Source organism: Apodemus sylvaticus, chromosome 16, assembly GCF_947179515.1.
Source record: "Apodemus sylvaticus chromosome 16, mApoSyl1.1, whole genome shotgun sequence".
NCBI classification, from domain to species: domain Eukaryota; kingdom Metazoa; phylum Chordata; class Mammalia; order Rodentia; family Muridae; genus Apodemus; species Apodemus sylvaticus.
This window is the reverse complement of record NC_067487.1, coordinates 77,959,778-77,980,076: the sequence shown is the minus strand read 5'-3', so window position 1 is coordinate 77,980,076 and position 20,299 is coordinate 77,959,778. Positions and strand designations below refer to the sequence as shown.

General features: G+C 40.2%; 1 protein-coding gene across 8 annotated transcripts in view; it reads left to right on the top strand.

Annotated features, from left to right (window-relative positions):
- Positions 1 to 20,299, top strand: part of Mef2c (myocyte enhancer factor 2C) — a 144,315-nt gene that overhangs the window by 82,181 nt on the left and 41,835 nt on the right. The gene's annotated exons all lie outside the window — the stretch shown is intronic.

Genomic DNA, 20,299 nt, shown 5'->3' with positions numbered 1-20,299 from the left:
AAAGTTTGCATAACATAATCTGTGACTCTCCCACTATCTAGCTAAAATAGAAAATACACGTGGGAAAATACACAACTGGACAAGACAATCTAGAGAGGAAGTGTGTGAGATATCTTACGAAGACAGTATAGCATAAGTCAAAGAGCAGCAGCTCTGAAGCTACCTGAGATGTCTGCTTCTCGCTTGCTGTATGACTAACACTTTGTCCCTAAGACTGTTTATGTTCTGTGTCTCAAGGTCATTGTTTGCAAATGAGATTAGTAATAATAACTAGTGCATAACTGCTGTGACAAGTAAGAACATTTTGAATACTTGGAACAGGTGTCTGGCCCATAGGAAAATTTATAATGAAGACAATGATAATGATGGTGATATATGGGATGGACTAATGCCTAGTAGGAAGCAGAATAATTAAACCTAAAAATACTATGTATTATCATTATAGGTTCTAAAGGAGCTAGAACGGCTATAAGGGAGATCTTTCAAAAGATGAGTGAAAATGAAAATCTTTCAGAGTATCGTGAAAAGGGGAAGCTGAAGGATATTAGGGTGTCAATAATAATACACTGTGCACATACAGCAAGGGGTAGGAAAACGGTTGTGAGGTAGTTAAGAGAGAAGGGCCAGACCCAAGAAACACTAACTGCTTAATGTAGAATTATATATGATAAAAACAAAACAAAAATGTCTGAAAAAAAGACGTGATGAACTCAAGCAGGAGAACAGCAGGAAAGAAAACTTGAGACATTTTTGAGTAATATTAGCTACCTCAAAATGAAAACAATAGAATTTTCAAAAAATGCTAAACTATTTTAATTTGTATAAATAGTGTATGTGCATGCATGTAGAAACCCCAAAAGCTTTTCTTGTGTGTGTGTCAGTGTGTGTGTGTGTGTGTGTGTGTGCGTTGCAAGCTGTTTCAGTGACCCTGTAAATATCTATGATTGTACATGAGATATTTTTTAATGCATATGGTTTCAGTTTACACTGATAATGTACACATGCATTTCTCTGAGAAATATTTATTATATAGAGAATACTAAATAATTATAGAAACTGCAGGTCACATATTTAAAGCAATATAAGAATCTATACATAAAATTGAAGAACTTGGAGTTTCCTAAAAACATGCCATTTTAATGACTAAACAAACAGATTAGAATTCTGTACACATAAAGTATCAAAAATGAAAACCCTTAAGCTTTCTGTGTGCTACAGAAAGTCGGAAGCCTAAAAGCCCAGCTTTCTCACGACTACACTGGCTAGTGTGGTACAAGAGGCAGACACACACTGGAGAGTCACACAAACCACGTTTCTATCCTTGTGTAAACTGTGACCTTGGGCATGCTTCAAAACCTCCACTGAAATTCAGCTTTTTAAATTGTAACCTCATGTTTGGTCTCACTGTGAACATTAACAAGTAATGGACATGGCCACTGGCACAAGCAGGGTGTGTGATCTTCAAGCATGCTGCACCATTTCTTTTCTTGCTGATCCTCATTAGGCAAGTTTTAAAACACCCAACATACACATACACACCTTCTAAGTACTGAAATCTGCAGTATAATTTGTTTTTATATCTTTAAAATCATTTTATAAGCTGAGGGTCATAGTGCACCTGCCCTACTGTGTTAAAGGACCTGTACGAAATGAATTCTCAGCATAGGGAGTGAAGTCATTTTGTGAAGCACTTTACATAATAGAGGAATAAATGGTATTCAATGAGGTTCTTTGGACAGTCTACTGATTTTTAAAATGAGAAAATATTGCACAAAAGAAAAACTAATTCTGTTAAGAAACATCAAAATAATGTTGAAAAAGAAATAGGAAGAACGACATCAAACAGGATACCTATCCCAATTTCTGTTAGCAAACTTTGTTAGGGTTATAATTCAATGTGTGGTTTGCCTTCTTAACTGTGTGCCTCCAAGACAGAGCACAGTCAGACTGGAGTGTTGTGTGCGAGAGGGGTGGTGTGCAAAAACACCCAGCTTTAAAAGACTGTGAAGCTAACTGGCAAGGCTAACACAAAGGGTGCCTCTCCTTTGCTGTTGGTTCCTTTCTGACCCAAAAATAATTAATTTCATTATAATACTAGCTAGTCATAGGTGTTTAGTGTGGTGATCCTGTTGATGATAAAAATACAACCATGTCCCAAATTGCTTCTAGTGAAACTTTTAAGTGTCTCTGTGCCAGCTCCCTCCGTATTTTGATGGCAGTATGATACATGATACTGGACGTGAGCCAAGCATTTGCTAATGTATTATACATTTGGCTCAGTTCCAGGACAGCAGGTGTTTTAAATATTCTAGTCACACACCCACAATGTATATTGCCACTGGGGGAAAATAGCATTTCTAAACCGCTGATGCTTGCTTGGAACCACACCTATTTTGCTCTGTAAGGGCAGTGTGTATGAACCGTGGTAGGGAAGGACGCTTTCTCTGACTGGAGGTGCAGCAAACAAGTCATTCTGAAGTCTGCACTTGAACACTGACTCCCAGACCAAGGTGCTGGTTGTTAGTAACCAGAAAACAAGTGATCAAAATCCAGGCAAAGAGTTCAACACTTTTCATAAACCAGTTCGAATTGGACCGTGACTAGGAGAAATTCTACTTATAGTAGAAAAAAAGTAGTAAATTGTATGATAATAAATTGATAGGTTCTGATGAGGGGGAAGAAATCTGTGTGTCATTAGAATCTACCATTCAGTTTGCAAGCAAACTAATGTGGAAAAAAACCTGACTTTCCTGGGGTTCTAATTACTAAATTGAACTATTTCCTTTTAGAGGAAAAAAAGGCAATAATAGCTGTATGGAAATACATCTACACAGAAATAATTCAGAAAATTATTTCACAAGTTTTATCTTCCTGATAGATCCACATATGCACATAGAGACAGAGACAGAAGGGGAGAGGTGGGAGAGGGAATGAGGGAAGAGAGAGAGAGAGAGAGAGAGAGAGAGAGAGAGAGAGAGAGAGAGAGAGCTGCTTCCACTGCTGTAATAAAGAGATAAAACCTGCAGTCCCAGCAGATGAACTCAGACAGCTTCCATTTCCCTAAGCACAAGTTCCTGTGTTAGATCAACAAACCTTCATTGATCTTTATCTAACCCTTTGGCTTCAGCAATAAGTAATACAAGAAGGGCGGGAAGGGTCCTGACTGCCCTTCACCCACTGCTTCCGCCTCATGCTTCGTTTCTGTATGGACAGGGCCTCTTTGATGATTGGTCAATAACGCACATTACCTCATGGAAACAGGCTTTGAACTGCATTTTTACTTCCTCTTTTAATGGTGCTGTTTCCTCTCATCTTTCAACTGTGATCTTTAAAAAGAAGCAAGATGTTATTCAAAGCAATGGTGACAGCAAGTTTGAGCATTTTGAAACTGTTAAGTGGTTAGTTAGTATTATCTGTCCAACAGAAAACTGATGTTAAACCCATGCAGAACTCCAAGCATGGCTCCCAGAAACACCTTTAAATATTATAAAACATGATTTTATTTCCGTTTTTACAAAATCCGGTCTTCCATCTGAGAGACAAGGGCATCGAGTGTACTGTGGGAAGCCTCCAGAGAAAACAGGGAGTTCACAACTGCAGAGACAGTCGGTGACTGTGGGTGGCATTTCTCTGCTGAGTCAGGTCCCCAGGCTTTACCAACAGTGCAGATTTTCTGACAAGATGTGAAAGCCCAAGTCTGTGGTTCTTGAAGCTTTTCTGTAATTTTCCCCTTTTCCTTGCAACTTTGGGAAATTTTCAGTTAAGATTGTATTTTTCCCCTGTCTTCCTCAGAGCTGTTAAAGAAAATTGAGAAGTTTTACACTGGATTCCTTTGCATTTCCTATCATCCGACCTATAAATTAAAACAGCATTATCTGTGTGTGGGTTAAAATGGGAGAAAGAAACGGCTTCTGTAGCTGTGGTTAGGAAAGGAACCCTTAAGACGCATGCAAGATTTCCATGAGACCCAGAGCACTGCACAGAGACCATCATCATTTGTTCATCTGAGCACTTGCTTCTGTCTTCTGCACCCTTGCCTCCCCTCCTTCACCTGCCCAGGCAAACGGAAACCAAGAACTGAGCAGCGGGCTTAATCTCAAAGGTGTAGATTCTCCCAAAATAAATCACTGAAGGTGTTTTTCTCAGTACCTGAGAATTGGGACTCTGATGAGGAGCATCTTACAATCGCAGTAGCCCTGCACTTAGATGCCCCCAGAAGGTCAGACTACTTGTCTTAGACCAGACTCCCTGGCCTTAGGAGCTGAAAGAAATACGTCTTTCTCTCCCTTGTTTTTAACCAGATAGATACTACCTAAAAGCCATAGAAGAGGCTGTCCTCTCTATCCAGTGGCCATTGTAGTATCAATGGGGAAATATTATACATAAAATGTATATGCACATACATAAAATACTATACATGTCAGATAGCACATTTTATTATAGATATTTCCCTTGGTGGGAAAAATTATCAGGCAAACTGCTCTAAAGTTACATAGATGTCAGTTTCGTATTTTTGTGTGCTTGGTTAAAAGATTCAACCTTGTACATATTAGGAATACACTCTACCACTCTGCCCCTAGGAAATCTTTATTATGAGACAAGCTGGCAGAAACAGTACCCTTGGAAGTAGGCAGTGCAGTTCACACATAGCACATAAGCTTGCTTCTGTAATAACTGTCTTGGAATTGGTTTTCAAAACAACATTGTTCCTACTCATTGGCATATGTGGAGATAGATAGATAGATAGATAGATAGATAGATAGATGATAGATAGATAGATCCACACAGGGATGTAGGCTCAACTCTTGACAAAGATAAGTGCTCCACAACTCCACAAATGGTAGCTTTCATTGCTGAGAAATACATTCAATTAAAATATTAAGAATATTAATTTTTTTATAGTGAAGGAAGACTTGTTTAGTTTCTTCTTTGTACATAGAAGGAGAAATATTTTCATGATTACCTGGTAAACTATGAGGAAGAAATGATTGTACAAATGAACATTTCTAGATTCACCAGTAGACTAATAAAAAATCACTAAGATTTCATAAGCTATAAAAATTGAAATGTCAAGCCTAAAAATCAGGTTGCAGAACATTTCCATGGACAACTGAAGCCAACAAGGAAGAGACACCTAATTCCTGGAAACCCCTCAGAGAAGGCCTTCTAGGGCCAGAGGACAGAGTAGGCTGTGGCTGACAGCCTCCACTTGGTTTCTGTGAGTTAGGGAACAGATTGAGTCACTGCCCATAGTGAATTGAAGGTCACGGTGTCCGGCTTGTGATAAAGCTGTGCATTAGATCATAAAGTGCAAAGCTAACAGGACAAAAAGCCGGCTGACACACTGACCAGTGCTTTGTGGCCTCTCCTTATTATCTTGTCCTTGCCCGTCTTTGAAACACTCCAGCACTGCCATTCATTCTTTCCTTTCCTCCCACCCCAAGTCTGTCTGTCTACCACGGTGTCTAGTCATGTTCTGTGTAATCTGCACTGTCCTTACTCCTTTCCTTCAACGTTCTCTCTCTATACCTTTCTCCTATGAAAGTCTTCAGTGATCATTCTGACTTTTAAAGCGTCCATTCAAGATGAGAGGAACTGAATGAAACCTTAGCCTTACTGTTTGTATAAAATATGAAATCACGGAAATGTAATTTTATCAACTGTGACTTGTCACAAGTCTTGGAACCTTTGCAGGTATAGCTATATATCTATCTTGATTCTTCAAAGTATCAAGTTAGAAATTTTTAAACTTGTTCATAAATTAATAATAGTGATGTAGACTGTTTAGGTCTTACTCAGAATATATTAGTGTTACAACCAGGCTTTCCAAATCACTTTTCTATGAAATGTGTTCCATTTATAAGTATTTAATCTACAAGGAAAGTTCCAAGTTTCTACAATGAATACATTAGATGTTTTCAGACTCTTTTGTTCTATTACTGCACCCTATTTATTCTAATCCTTATACTCAATTTGTAATTGCCTATGCTAATAAAAACTGGCTCTCCACATTAATACTATAAAAATAACAGGAACTGGAGTATGAATCTAAGAGACAGAGCCTCCAAATAACAAATGATCCAGCCAACCTCAGGGCATGTCCCAGTGGAAGGCTGAGCTGAGAGTACTAATTCAGAAATGCTACTGGCACTTTTGATGTTCGTTCTAGAAGCACCATTCAGTTATTTAGCTAGTTCCAGATGGAAATAATTATATTGTTAAGAAAGCAAATAGTGACCCTTTGATTAATGGACTCAAAATTTACATTAGCTCATGAAATTCTAAGGAATGTGTTCTTTCCCAGGTATGAGGACTCTCAGTTAAAAAGGCACAGCTGTGATCTCTGGACGCTGAGTTTGGAGTAAGGCCTGGGTGGGAAGCTGGCGGCCGTACAGTGGGAAGAGTCAGGATAGGACTGCATGGAGAACATGCAGAGAGAGATTGGAAGAGCACCAATGTGCTGGGCAAGTGCAGCCTGAGCTCCACAAGGAAGGCTAACACTAAGCAGGTCTCGGGAGGGTTTGTGGCATATTTACATTAAATAGTAGAAGCATGTAGCACTTTCTACTAGAGACCTACTCAAGACCATTGAAGAAAATCCAGCAGCTATTCTTGATCCACAGGTGTTGATGAGAGTAAGTTGCACGGTGAAGACTCTGAAGTTCTTATGAGTCCAGACACTGTGCTTTACAGTTTGATTGGGAAAATAAGATATAGACGCCAATATAAACTACTATAGGAAAGAAAAGGGCACCTTTGCTTTTCAGAGTCACTGCCCTTAGGAATTCCTTACTGACTGATATCAGTGCAGATAAATGGAATTGAGTTCTATTCATTGACCATTGGCAACACCCTGTAAACCTAAATCTCTAATTCCAAGCCTACCCTCTGAATCTGAACTTGTGCATAATCTTTTCCTCACATCTGATGTCTACCTGGATTCTCTGGTTTTCTGCTCATAGATAGGTCTGCTGAAGTCCAGTATATTCAGTCTACCTAGCTAACTGTCCTGCCTAACCAACCACTAGCAACTCACTACAGGTTGAACACTGTTGAACAAAGTCCTAGAAGAAATTTTATATTGGGAATGGTGGTGGTGGTGGTCATGATGCAGCCAGAGACCAAGGCTGCTGACCTTTGTAAGGAACACTCCACATGTATGGGAAGGAAGTGGGGCTTCTAGCCACTAGCCGCTTCTTAGCCTGTCTGAGGCTACCTGCTATGTGTCACCAGGCTGTCTTTCGCACTTTTCTTCTATACAACTGCTTTGTAGTTAACTGATTTGTAGTAAAAATCCTACTGTCAGATACACTGCTAATTACCAGGACCAGAAAACTCTCAAGAGACCTTGTCTTGTCTGCATTCATCTTACAATCTAAAAAATAAAAACAGATACAAACAATAATAGAGATAGAATACAGATATCTTCTAGAGAAAGATAAAAGAGATACAGTAACTTTTTCCAGGGGCCTGTAAAGGCCTGGCCAGCTGCTCCACCACTGATCTACATTCTGTGTTCTCCATCATCCTCTGTTCATCTTCTTCCTAGTTTAACTTTTGTCTGACAGTGGGGACCCTAGAGTTCTACAGTGGCCATTGCTAGAGGAAAAAGCAATAGGTATCCTGCATCGAATAGCTGTTCTCTATGGGTTTTCAGATCTTGTAATTCCACTTTTAAAACGAGACACTGCCACTGAAGCCTTAGGTACCGTTATTCATTTATTAAAGCCCATGTTGGTTGAATGGCATCTGTGTGCTGGACAAAGCCAGGCTGCAGAGGTAAAGAGTTTTCTCTGTCATGGAAGTGCATTCTCACCATGCAGATCTCCTTACTTGGATATTCAGAGTGGATGACTGACAGGCTGTCCTTACAGTACCCCAGTGGCACTGCATATTCCTCAGACCTTTGTTACTTTCCAATATGCCAGGAAAAGGGGATGCCATTGCTAGTTCGTGCTTGCCATGGTTAATGCAAGTCTCTGGAATGTTACCTTTCAGACTCAGAATTAGGACCTGCAAAGTCTTCAGGCTGTGCTCAATGGAATGATGTTACATAAAAGGCCCTTTCCTATTTTGTTGCCATCAAAATACTGTAGAATAACCAAAATAAATTATATAGGGAATGGATTTTTGTTGTGGGAAATAATAAAACAGAATCCACTCTATTCCGGCAAGTCACTGACAGTCCGGCCGGCCAGGCTCTGGCGGGCAGTGACTGGCCTGTTCTCTTCTTGTGGAGACTCTGACTCAGAGCTCCGAAATCTCTCCACTCAGCTCACTAAGCTCCTACTGGCTGGACGTTACCACACCAATCCCATGCATCAAAACACCCACAACCTTTTGTGGTGCACATCTGGCAAACCCATGTTTTGCCACCGTACCTTCCTCTCTGGAACCCAGTCGAGCAGTCGCATGAAGGAAAACGCCACACAAACTTAGTTCAGAAACAACATTAACTCAATCGCTGGGTGCAACAAGTAAAACCTAATCTTGTCAGCCATATTAAATCTAAATCCTCCAGGGGTGAATCCTGGCAGATCCACCGTCTAAACTAGGAGAGTCTAGTAGCTATATCTTGTCCTCTCTCCATCCCGCCCAAATTCGCCTATCTTTCTCCTGTCTCTCTCTTCCTCCCTCCAACCTGGAAGTCCAGCCCATTCACCCAGTAATTGGTTTCTTTATTCGTTAGGGGAAAGTTCACAAGAAGTCTTGACTCATTCATTTCTCATTCCAGACAACCCCTCCTGGGTGAGCAAAATTAACATCAAAATACAAACAGCACCTGGGTCATCCACAATAGATTGTGACTACTTGAAGGAAATAGGCAACTTTCTGATGTGGTAAAAGGACAAGTGGAAGGGGCGGAGAGTGAGGGTGCCTGTGGGAGGAGGAGGAGGAGGCGGGTGCAGAGGTGAAGCCTACTTCTCTTCAGGTTCTAGAACTGGCCTTGACTCTTCCATGCCTACCAGTGAAGAACTCAAGAAATTGGGGAATAATTCATTTCTGTCCCAGATTGGGGTCTATTAGCGCTCGTGTTGAGCCTGTAACTAGAAACCTGAAAGCTGTGTTATAGATGAAGGGCAGACGGGGATTTCCCATTGGGCAAGGGAAAATGGGCCAGAGTCAAGCCCATTAGAGTTTTTAATTCTCTTCAGCCTTCGGAGAGACTGGCAGTAGAAGCATTTTTGGCAAGGAAACACTATAGCCTCTACATCTTAGGAGTCTCTCAATGCCTTAGAAATAAAGGTTTATGTCTCCTTCTGAGGTATTAACAAATGTTCTAAGATACCAGTGAATCCATGGCTAGCCTCACATCTTTATTTTTGTTGCTTCACAGAAAAATCTAGGTATCCTCTGCCTTTCTGACATGCTAGACATAGACCAGAAATCAAACCAACAGAGTTTTCAGTGTATATCAAAGGAAATGCTTTGTTCCCAGGGAAACCTGAAGTAAGGGTACAAAAATACCTGTTGCAATACTTTGGTTTTTGTTCTCCTTGTGGTAACTTCTGGGAGACACAGCCACAAAAATACATCTCAGGAGGAAAGCAATATCCAAACTCTAGGGATTAGCTCTTCTAAGTTGACGAAGGTCTACAAAGCAGAGAGGAAAAGAAAGCAAAGACATCACAGACAGGAAAGAATGGCATAGATCAGGAGTGCTTGGAAACCTCCTACAGACGTCCTTAGGTGAGAACACAGTGTTCTGGAAAACGAGGGAAGAACTACAGGGGAGAAGTAGCGGGGGAGGGTACTGTACAAGCTTGCCTGTGACGCGGCTGTTGGTGGCCGCCATGGTTTATAACAACAGCTATGAGGCAATTAGGTTTTCATTTTAATTAGATCCTGCCTGATGTATAAAGGATATTTTAATTAGACCCTGCCTAATGTATAAAGGAAAGTGCGGTCAGAAACCAAACAGACAGAGGACAGGAGGCAAAAAGGCAAGATGAACAACAGATGAGAGGAGGTGATGAAATGGAGATGGTTTCTGGGCTTCTCTCTCAGAGAACTGAGTTGTAACGTTTTCCGAGAGGGGACTCGAATAAGAGAGGAGCTGGAATCAAGGAATAAAATGGGAAGAGAAATAAACCAAGATCTCCTAAGTCCAGGAGAAAGTGAGAACAATAATGACTGACAACAGTGTTGTGAAAGAGAGTAAGATAGAGGCCACTGTCGTCTCCAGTGATGCCATGCAGCGACCCTACATATGAATGGAAGAATCACAATAGACAAGAAACTACAAGGAAACAAAAGTAAATGTTGGAAATTAGTGCAGTTACTGAAGATAGCATACGCATCTGCTTTTGTTAGTATGAAATATGAATAGTTTATAAGAGAAGATGCTCTGAAGAATTATTTTTAAAGCTCCAGTTGACTTTGGATTCAGCCTTTTCCCCCTGTAACAGATTTGCAGCGGAAGTGCCACAGTCTAAAAAGATTCATACGTGAAGCTACAATCACGTTTCACACTCTCACAAAACCTGCTTCCTGATCTTTGTTAATTTATTCCCTTCCTCTCTTTCTCAATTGTTGAATTCATTTTGGCTTGCTTTCCTCCTCCTCGGTCCTCCTCCTCCCCCTCCTCCTCCTTCTCCCCCTCCTCCCCCTCTTCTTCCTCTTCTTCCCCCTTCTCCTCCTCTTCCTTCTCCTCCCTTCCTCTTAGATCTCTCCCTCCTAGTCCTCTTCCTCTTCATCCTCCTCCCCCTCCTCCCTCTCTTCCCCCTTCTTCCTTTTTTTGAGAAACCATCAACATCAGCTATTCTTCAGGTTCTTCTTGAATTTGACTTACTTTATGAACATTATTAGACACATAACATGTTTCCTGTATTTAGCTTCAAATTGATGCTGGATTCAGGATGTCAGAGCGTTTCATGGCTGAAATGTGCCAGACTTCCCCAGCTCAGCACTGTTCTATCCCAGCCTGTACCTGATGTCTGGGTCCCAGAACAGTTGTGGTAGAAAGGCCCTAGAGGACTCTAAACTACTGGCCAGTCAGTCCTGAAGAAGTCTGCACCGTCTGATTTGCTCTAGAATCACTCATATTTGCATTCTCCCCCAGGTTAAGGTGTTTTCAAAATAAGGATAAACCCAGAGTCTAGAAGAATGGGGGACTCCAGAGCAGGTTTTGTCCCATCTGGATACAGATGAGCTGTACTGGGAGGCAGGAGGACAGCATTCTCCTTGACCTGGTGTGCTCTACACATTCACAGACCTCTCCCCTGCTCTTCCCTTCCATATTCCTTTTGCTTTCTTCTAAAATTCACATTCTGTTCAAAATACCTCTCTTTTCTCCCTTTGCTATGATTAATTCATTCTCACTGTCCTTTTGCCTTATAGAAATTATACACTCATAACTTTCTACACTCATCATTGTACCATGATCGCCTATCTGAGGTTTAAATTTATATCAACCTACTCATTTTTAAGCTATGAGATTAAATTCCTGAATTCAAATTCTGAATTATGAGTAGTCCCTGTGTTGTTTTCTGACTTTAAAACTATACATTAAAAAAAAAATAACAAATTTGTACCAGTTACTTAAAAAAGTACTAAGATGGAAAGTTTTAAAAATTACATGAAGTAGTAAATAAAATAGTAAGAAGAGAGAAATTCCCTTAACAGAAGCCCTGGACTGAACCTGACCTCCCACCTCCTGGCAGGCACGTGGCGGTGTTCTTTCCTGCTTGGTATCTCCATCTCAGTCTCTCGGCTTTGTCCCACCCACTTATGGTTCCTGCCATGTCCCAGGTCCCATGCTGCATCCTGGCAATACAGGATAGCAAGTTATCAGGCCTGTGCTATAAGACGCTCCCAGGAATAGCAAGAAAGCATGCAACAATTTGAACACTATAATCAAAAGACCAGTTTACATCTGGAGGACCAGAGGCAACACCCAAGACAGAGTAGCTGTTAGCAAGCAGACATTAAGTGGTCTGGATCCCACTGCTGTCTCTGCCTCGAAGTCAGACAACTTCAATTCAGTTGGGAGACCCCAGGAAGCATTAACACCAAAGAAGAAAGGTGTCTTTAGTTCAGTTCTGTAGCACTTGTTGAAAACTAAAATATGTCAGACTGCTGTGTGCTGAATTTAAAAACAAAAAACAAAATAAAACAAAACAAAAGGAGGAAAAGCTTTTGTTAAGGGCCTTTTAAGCCCCTTAATGCACCCAAGGAGACAAACTCATGAATGATGGATAAAGAGTGGTTAAGGACACAGCAGTAAACGTGCATCATAATGCTGTGCATGGGTGGTATAAGGAAAGTGCTTCGGTGGTGTGACGGAGGAGTCCAAAGTCCAGGCATGGTGACCTGCAGCTGTGCTTCGTTCGGAAGAGGGACGGACTGCAGACTCCCCCAGCCCCACTGGGGGGGGGGGGGTGGCTCTGCCACTGCTTCTGCACCGATCTCCAACCTTCTGGGAGCAGGAACAGACCCAGATGACTCCTGGGCTCACCCACACTGCAGTCCAAATAACTCTATGAACTGTTATATTTGAATGCTTATGTGAAATAATCTGTGATCAATAGAAAACAAGTGGTGATACTCTGATACACTGGAGCCATTCAAATCTTTAATTGATGTTTTCTGCATTACTGAAAAATAACTTACTGGGAAAAAAACCCTTCAGTGCCAATATCTTTTCTAGGCTTTATTTTTTAGTTACATGTACTTGGAGCTAGGAGATAAGTGCATTCGAATGTGGGGTCCAGCAGTGGCCAGGGATATCAGATTCCATGGACCTCAAGGTACAGGCCTAACACAGATGCTGAAAACCAAAGTCAGCTCCTCTGGAAGAGCAGTGTATACCCTTGCCTGCTGACCTATCTGTTTATTCCCTCTGATACTATCTATTAAGAAATGTTTGGGTTTTTTTCATTAATTTATTTATTTATTTATTCAGTTTTCATCCCAATATCAGCCTCTCCTTCACTGAGTCACTCCACACATAGATTCTTCCCAGATTCCCTTCTCCTCTTCTCCTCTGAAAGGGAGAATCGCCCGCCCGCCCGCCCCGCAGGTATCATTCCCCCACCCCTGCACATCAAGCCACTGCAGAACTAGGTGCATCTTCTTCTTTTTTAATAGCTCTAAGTTCAGCTCCAGGAGAGCCAACACCCTCTTCCTGTTCCGTGAGCACTTAGATTCACATGCTCAAACCCATACAGAGAAATATACATAAACCAAAAATAAAATCAATAGACTCCATTTGTTCTATAGAGAAATTGCTTTTCTCTTTATAATGCATCATGTCTCCTCCTCCTTTCATCACTCTAAATTCTTTCTTGCTCTCTTTTAAAGTCATTGCATATATATATATATATATATATGCACACATATATGTCTGAGTATAGCCTGCTCAGTCTCTATAATGCTACCTGTATATATGTTCTCAGGACTGACCATTTCGTATTGGATAACCAATGGGTGCGCTCTTCTCTGGGAACGGCTATTCCTCCCGCTCTCAGAATTCTTGAGTTGCAGGTAGTAAGATTGAGCCTTGCGGTGCATCCCTGTCCACTTGGGAATGACTATTGTTCTCCTTGTTCAGCTCATGTTAAAGCAGCCATGATGGTGACACTTTATATGAGGAGCTTCTCAAATCTCTAGGAGCTACAGTGTCACAGCAAACTTCTTGATCTTCTGGCTTCTATCATCTGTCTGTCTGTCTGTCTTCTCAAATGCCCCCTGAGGCTTATATGGAGAAATGCTTTTACAAATCATCTAGGGGGGCTGAGCACCACAACTCAGCGTTTTGATTAATAGAGGATTCTTTGATGAGGCACAGTAGTTACATTTATCTGTAGACATAAAGATAAGGTTTAGACTTTATTAAGAAATTATGGTGGTTCCTCAGAAAACTGGGCATGACACTTCCTGAGGACCCTGTTATACCACTCCTCGGCATATATCCAGAGGATTCTTCAGTATGCAGTAAGGACACATGCTCCACTATGTTCATAACAGCCCTATTTTTAGTAGCCAGAAGCTGGAAAGAACCCAGGTGTCCTTCAATGGAGGAATGGATACAAAAAAATGTGGTATATTTACACAATGGAGTACTATTCAGCCATTAGAAACAATGAATTCATGAAATTCTTAGACAAATGGATAGAGCTGGAGAACATCATATTAAGTGAGGTAACCCAGACTCAAAAGATCAGTCATGGTATGCACTCACTGATAAGTGGATATTAGCCTAGAAACTTTGAATACCCAAGACATAATCCACAAATTAAATGATGTCCAAAAAGAATGGAGGAGTGGCCCATGGTTCTGGAAAGACTCAATGCAACAGTATAGGGGAATTCTAGAACAGGAAAGCGGGAAGGGGTGGATGGAGGAACAGGGGGAGGGAAGAGGGCTTATGGGACTTGCGGGGAGTGGGGACCCAGAAAAGGGGAAATCATTTGAAATGTAAATAAAAAATATATCAATAAAAAAAAGAAATTATGTTGGTCTAGCAAAATGATGGTAATATAAAAGGAGATATCTCACACATGGCACTGGGGTTCATGGTTCTTATGAGGAGCATGTCAGCCCAAGTGGCATAAATTCCGTATATAGTATATGATATATCATATGTAAATATGTGTACACACATATACATTTGCCTTTTGTACAATTTGGGTAAATATATGATAACATGATTCTTTGAGGCAGTATCAAATAATCTCAGCCTTACGTGTTCCTCCGCTGAGAACGAGAACAATGCGGAGATGAACGGCTAGGAGTCAGCCCGGCCCCATCGGATATGTCTGCATCACAGCTCCTGCATTTACGACTCAGGGAACATCATAGAATTGAGAGCTGAAACACTGTGAGCGTGAACGTGAGGGTACCAGGAAGTTTGCTGTTACAGCCTCTCCTAGAAATGGCAGTATGAACTATGGAGAATAATGGCTAGAATTGCATGCTAATGTAGGAGAGAGAAGATCGCATGCGTCCCACCCCTAGACAGAGAACTGCAGGCAGCAAGTAACTTGTGTAAGTGGGAGAATTAGCCTCTTCTGGGGACAAGCCGCTTACTGGTCATCCAGTACAAACTGGTCAGGCCAGAAACCAATATAGACCCAACGACAAATACACTGGCAGCAGATTGTATTTATGTCTTTGTGCATGCATACACTCACACACACACACACACACACTCACACACAAACACACACACACCTTTAATCAGTACAAAGAAAGATATTCTTAGAATGAATATTGATCTAGACATACACCATATAATAGTTTTATATTTTCAACTTTTTTAGATTTTTAACACAAATAGGTACTTTATGAGTTAGTTTTTCTTATACATGATTTGCTTGCCTAATAAAGACAAAAATCTTGATTTACTAAACTCAGAGTATATTATTGTTTCTTTTTCACTTCTGGAATAAGAACAGAAGAGAATTGTGGTATACATAAATGCAGTAAAGAGACTTTTTACAGATTTGATTATTAAAATCTGTCGAGAAATTCCTCGGCACCTACTCTTGCCCTGTCCAAGAGCTCTGTTAGAAATCATAAAATGAAATACACAGTATATTTTTGCTCAGAATTTATATTCCTAATTCCATATTTAAAGGAGCATCCTAAGGTGGTCAGTCCCACATGACAACATGTCCTGAGCCAGTGTTAGGAGTTCCCTCACACAGTGGTCATTACATCCTCACTGCCCCCCCCTACTGACATGACTTCCCATTCCAGAGCCCACGGAGTGTGCCCACAAGTGCTTGTCCCCTCGGCTGCTAAAGTCAAGAGCAGAGGATTTAAGCCAGAAGAAAAAAAGCTGTCGTTCCTAAGTGGATGAATTTTCTTTCTTGCTTTTTGTGTGAATGCAACATCCATGCAGACAACAGTAATAATTCCTGCATGTGTTCTTGACACATGAACCCTCCAAAGTCAGGGAGTACTGTTATGCAAGAAAGCATGATTATTTGGATTTTAACAAAGGTTAATGGGAGTAATTTGGGGGTTTTAACAAAAGGGGTTTTAAATTTCAGCTGTGTAGTTAGTCACAGATAAAAGTAAGAAGACAATGAAAACATACGTTATTCAGGAATGAAACTACATACGCAGGGAGAAATTGGCTGGTTTGAAGCTTTTAATATGAGATACTAATTCTTTGGGGAAAAATGTTGAATTTAAATTAAATAGCCTTAAGATGAGATATATGGTCTCATAGAATCAAAAAGGACTAATAATTTAGTTGCCTCTTTTGTACTGAGAAGAGATTTTTTTAAAGGAAACTAAGACTTAAAAAATACATAGCAAAAAAGGAAAAGTCGGTTTAAATCATTACATAGGAAAGAGATTACCTAGTTGATAACAATGCATAAGACAAGACATAATACTCCATGTGGCATTCTTTTTCATTTATATTCCTTTCGGTAATGAAAAAGAATCTGTTACCCTACATCGATTTCGTTAGAATTTTTGAAGCACCTGTCATCTACCATCATCAGTTTATACATATTTCAGGCTTTTCTGGTGAACAAATGCAGTAATGCAGGTCCATATGTCCACATGTCTGGGAGAAGAGATTCTAAATGACGCTTGGATTACCTGCCTGGACTTCCCACATCTATTGTGTGGCATATAACACCTTCTGTCAATCTAATTGCTTCTCTAAGAGCGCCTGTGCTATGCTCACAGTGTGACAATAGTTACTATGTGAATATGCCCTCAGAGGCCTCTCTAGTCAATTGATCTAGCCCAAAAGTGTCACTCCTCTGTGGCAAGTTGGCCTCAGTATACAGTCTCACTCAAGATTTGCAGAGTTCTCTGGGGGTAAGGTCTCTTTAGATATGTTGTGAGAGAAGTTGGCAGTTTTAGTAGATACCTTCCTTACAGTCTCTTCACACACAGGAAAAGATTGCCTCAAAATGTCCTCATCTGAGGGACACCATACATATGACCCGTGTATAGATGGCTGTCTGGGTACCTACATAACCTAAACAGAGATACCAGAGATAAAAATATCAAAGACATTTTCAAGGCCAACAGCAGAGAGTATGATTTTGCTAGAAAAGTCCTAAAGGAATATGCTTAGAATCCATTTAGTTCATATTGACTATTCATTACTGTGAATAGACAGACTTGGCTGGAGCTAACAGTAGTTCCTTTGTCATCATTAAACAGCTGTAGATTTTAATATAATAAAGATAAAACTGTTCCTCTGCTTCTGCATTCACACTGTGGCATTCGAGTCGGTGCCACCACTTTCATTTTCCGAGCTTTATAATTCCACCATAATCATTTGTTCTTGGCAGAAATATGTTATGCAAGCACTCAGCTGAGGATAATATTTTTGAACAATTTTTCCAGTGTTCTGGTTATGTGATTATGGGAATTTAGAACTCGGTATTAATTCACTCTCAGATTTTGTGTTTCTGGGTCTCAAAAAAAAGCTATTTTTTTTAAATAACGCAATTTAGCTTAAATCATTACTTCCATACCAGTCATGTTTGTTACAATAATGTCACCCAACACAAGAAGACCGTCTTGGGAGAGAACTAGCCACTGCTTTCCCTGCTCATTACTGCACCATGCCAGCAGCTCTGTCTGCATTCAGTAATTCCCATCCTGCTTCAGACACAGAGTGACTACTGACTCTTTTGGTTTCATACTCTGTGAACTCAGTGATTGCTATCCAGCAGAGTTCTCTACTCTTGACTCAAATCTGATGTCAAGGGATGCAAGCACGGCTTCGTTGGTAGAGCCCCTGCCCCACATGCTCAAAGTCCTTATTTGATCCATAGCATAGTATCAACCAAAAGCAATAATGCATGCCTGAAAGCCTAGCGTTTGGGAGGTAGAGGCGTAAGGATAAGAAATTCAAGATCATTACTGCTATAGATCAGTTCAATGTCAGCCTTGACTACATGAGATCCTATCTCAAAAAAATATATAAATATATTTTATTTATATTTCTATCCTTAGAATTTTCTCCAAAACTTAATTCCTTAACATTTCAATTTAATTTATACTATTATTAAATGGACTGCTGCCAGTGAACGTGAATGCAAGAGTTGAAGTCTGTGTTTCTTGTTTCTTAAAATCAAAAGATTTCAGCAGACAAACAATAGCCACGGCTTTTTCCCAAGCAGTGACCAAAGCTCAGCTATAATGCTTGGCAGTACTGGTTTGAGATTTGTCATAAGGTTTCCTAAACTTGTAGTGAAATACTTGTGAGAGAGAATGAGTTAACATTTGTAGAGGTATTTCAGAGAAATATAAGCAGTGTTTGAATTTTTATAAGCCACAGTATCTATCTACCCAAAAGCTTTGTGAGAATATTTAGCACACATGCATGTGCCAGATGGATTGTAATGACAGTTGATAGGCCTCTTCTAACCCTTGCGTTCTGTTGTCAGAAATCTGCATAGCAAAACAACGATACTTTTTACAATAAGATTTGTTGGGTAAAATACACATTGAAAAAAATCTACTGTCTATTAAGACTCTAATTTAACATCATAAGAGGTTTTTAAGTTAAAGATTTTTTGTAAGACTGTCTTAATGTGCCTTATGTAAATACAAGTAAGTTACTTTTGAAGACTACTAAATATTTTCTTGATCTTACCTTCTTTTCTCTATGAACATGAATTCTTTATTATTTTTGTGTATGTGAGGTACTATATGTGTGTCTATATGGCATATGTGTGTGTGTGTGTGCGTGTGTGTGTGTGTGTGTGTGTGTGTGTGTGTGTGTGTAAGAGAGAGCATGTAGAGGCCACAGGTTGATATCATATATCCTTTCTAGTATACTCCCTTCCTTTGATTCTTGAGGTAGTGTCTACCCCTGAAGTTGAAGCTAACTTGTTCAGCTAGACTAGCTAGCCAATTAACTCCAGGGATCTACCAGTCTCCACCACCCTCTGCCCCAAGGCTGGAAGTTGTAGGCACACACACTGAGCCCAGCTTTTTGCGTTAGTCTGGAATAGAAGAACTAAAGCATCCCCATGCTTGTGTGGCAGTGAGACATTTCACCAGCCCTGTGAGTGAATTCTTAATTCTATAGATTAGCTATAAATTAGATATAGATTGTTGATTGTAATGCAAAATACTCATTTCCATTAGAGGTCAAGAATATATAGAGGCCAAAGCAAAAGCACACCATAATACTCCAAGTAGGGTGTTCTTGTGGCTGAGATAATTCTAACAAAAGAGTTGAAAACGTAAGAAGCTAGGAACTAGAATCAGCATCCAAGTGTTTTGTGATGTGCATTCTTGTGTTATTGTAGGAAATCTCAATAAGTACTTGCTCTAGACCAAAATACATGGTTGCAGTTTCATGAGAGGGGGACAGGTGGCTCCACCAATTAAAAATTTCTCAAGATTATAAATGTATATTTCATCATCTTGTGTCAAAATATTCATTTTAATATTCAAACATCTTACCACATAATAAGCTGTAACCATATGTTTGTTATATTATACCACTATAACATTAATAAATATTTACAGGCTGCACTGCATCCTAGATGTTGAGAAATGATAGTTCCCAGTTTGGTCTTAAGTACAAGCCTTCAATGCCTCAGAAAGTAATTTTAAGAAGCATTATATTTGTTACACACTAATAAAAATCAATTGATTTGAATTTATAAGGTGGACATTCACTTGAAAATGACATCATTTTGGTGTCCTCAAATGCAAAACTCAAGGACGCAGTGTTATCTCAGCTTTCAGACCCTGGGCTGGGTGTCTCAGCTTTTGCTTTATTTGTATCTGAGTTCTCTCTCCAACATGGATCTGAAGACTTTCTGTTAGTAAGAGGCAGATAGCTCTACAACTCTTTGTAAGCAAACCTGGTAGTACCAAGAAAAATAAGAAATGGTGTGTGAATCTCTTAATTATTAGCATGTCAAGTTGTATAATTAACCAGAGATTTTATGATCTCCAAAACCACATTATTTCTGTCCATTGGATTGTACATAGTTTAGCTGAAAAACATGCTTTTTAAAATGAATAAAATTTGGGACTCCTGATTCATACTTTTCCAAACTGTTACACTGTTTTATTGGTATTTATTCCTTAGTGACAGCTGAAACTAGAGCAGACCTACACCAGGAGACAGGAGGCTGGCGAGAAGCCACTGACTTCACTTTCATGTGTCAGGAGAGTCTCAGGCTGATTCGTACTCGCCTGAAACCAGGAGGAGTTTGTGCCGTTTGATAACTCCTGACTTGGTTGTCTATATGCAGTGCTGTCGTCCGTACCCAGCTCAGGATAATGAAGCCCTAAGCTCAGCCGCCCCAGAGCTGCTTCCCGCCCTTGTTTAGCAAGATAATTTCTCAATATT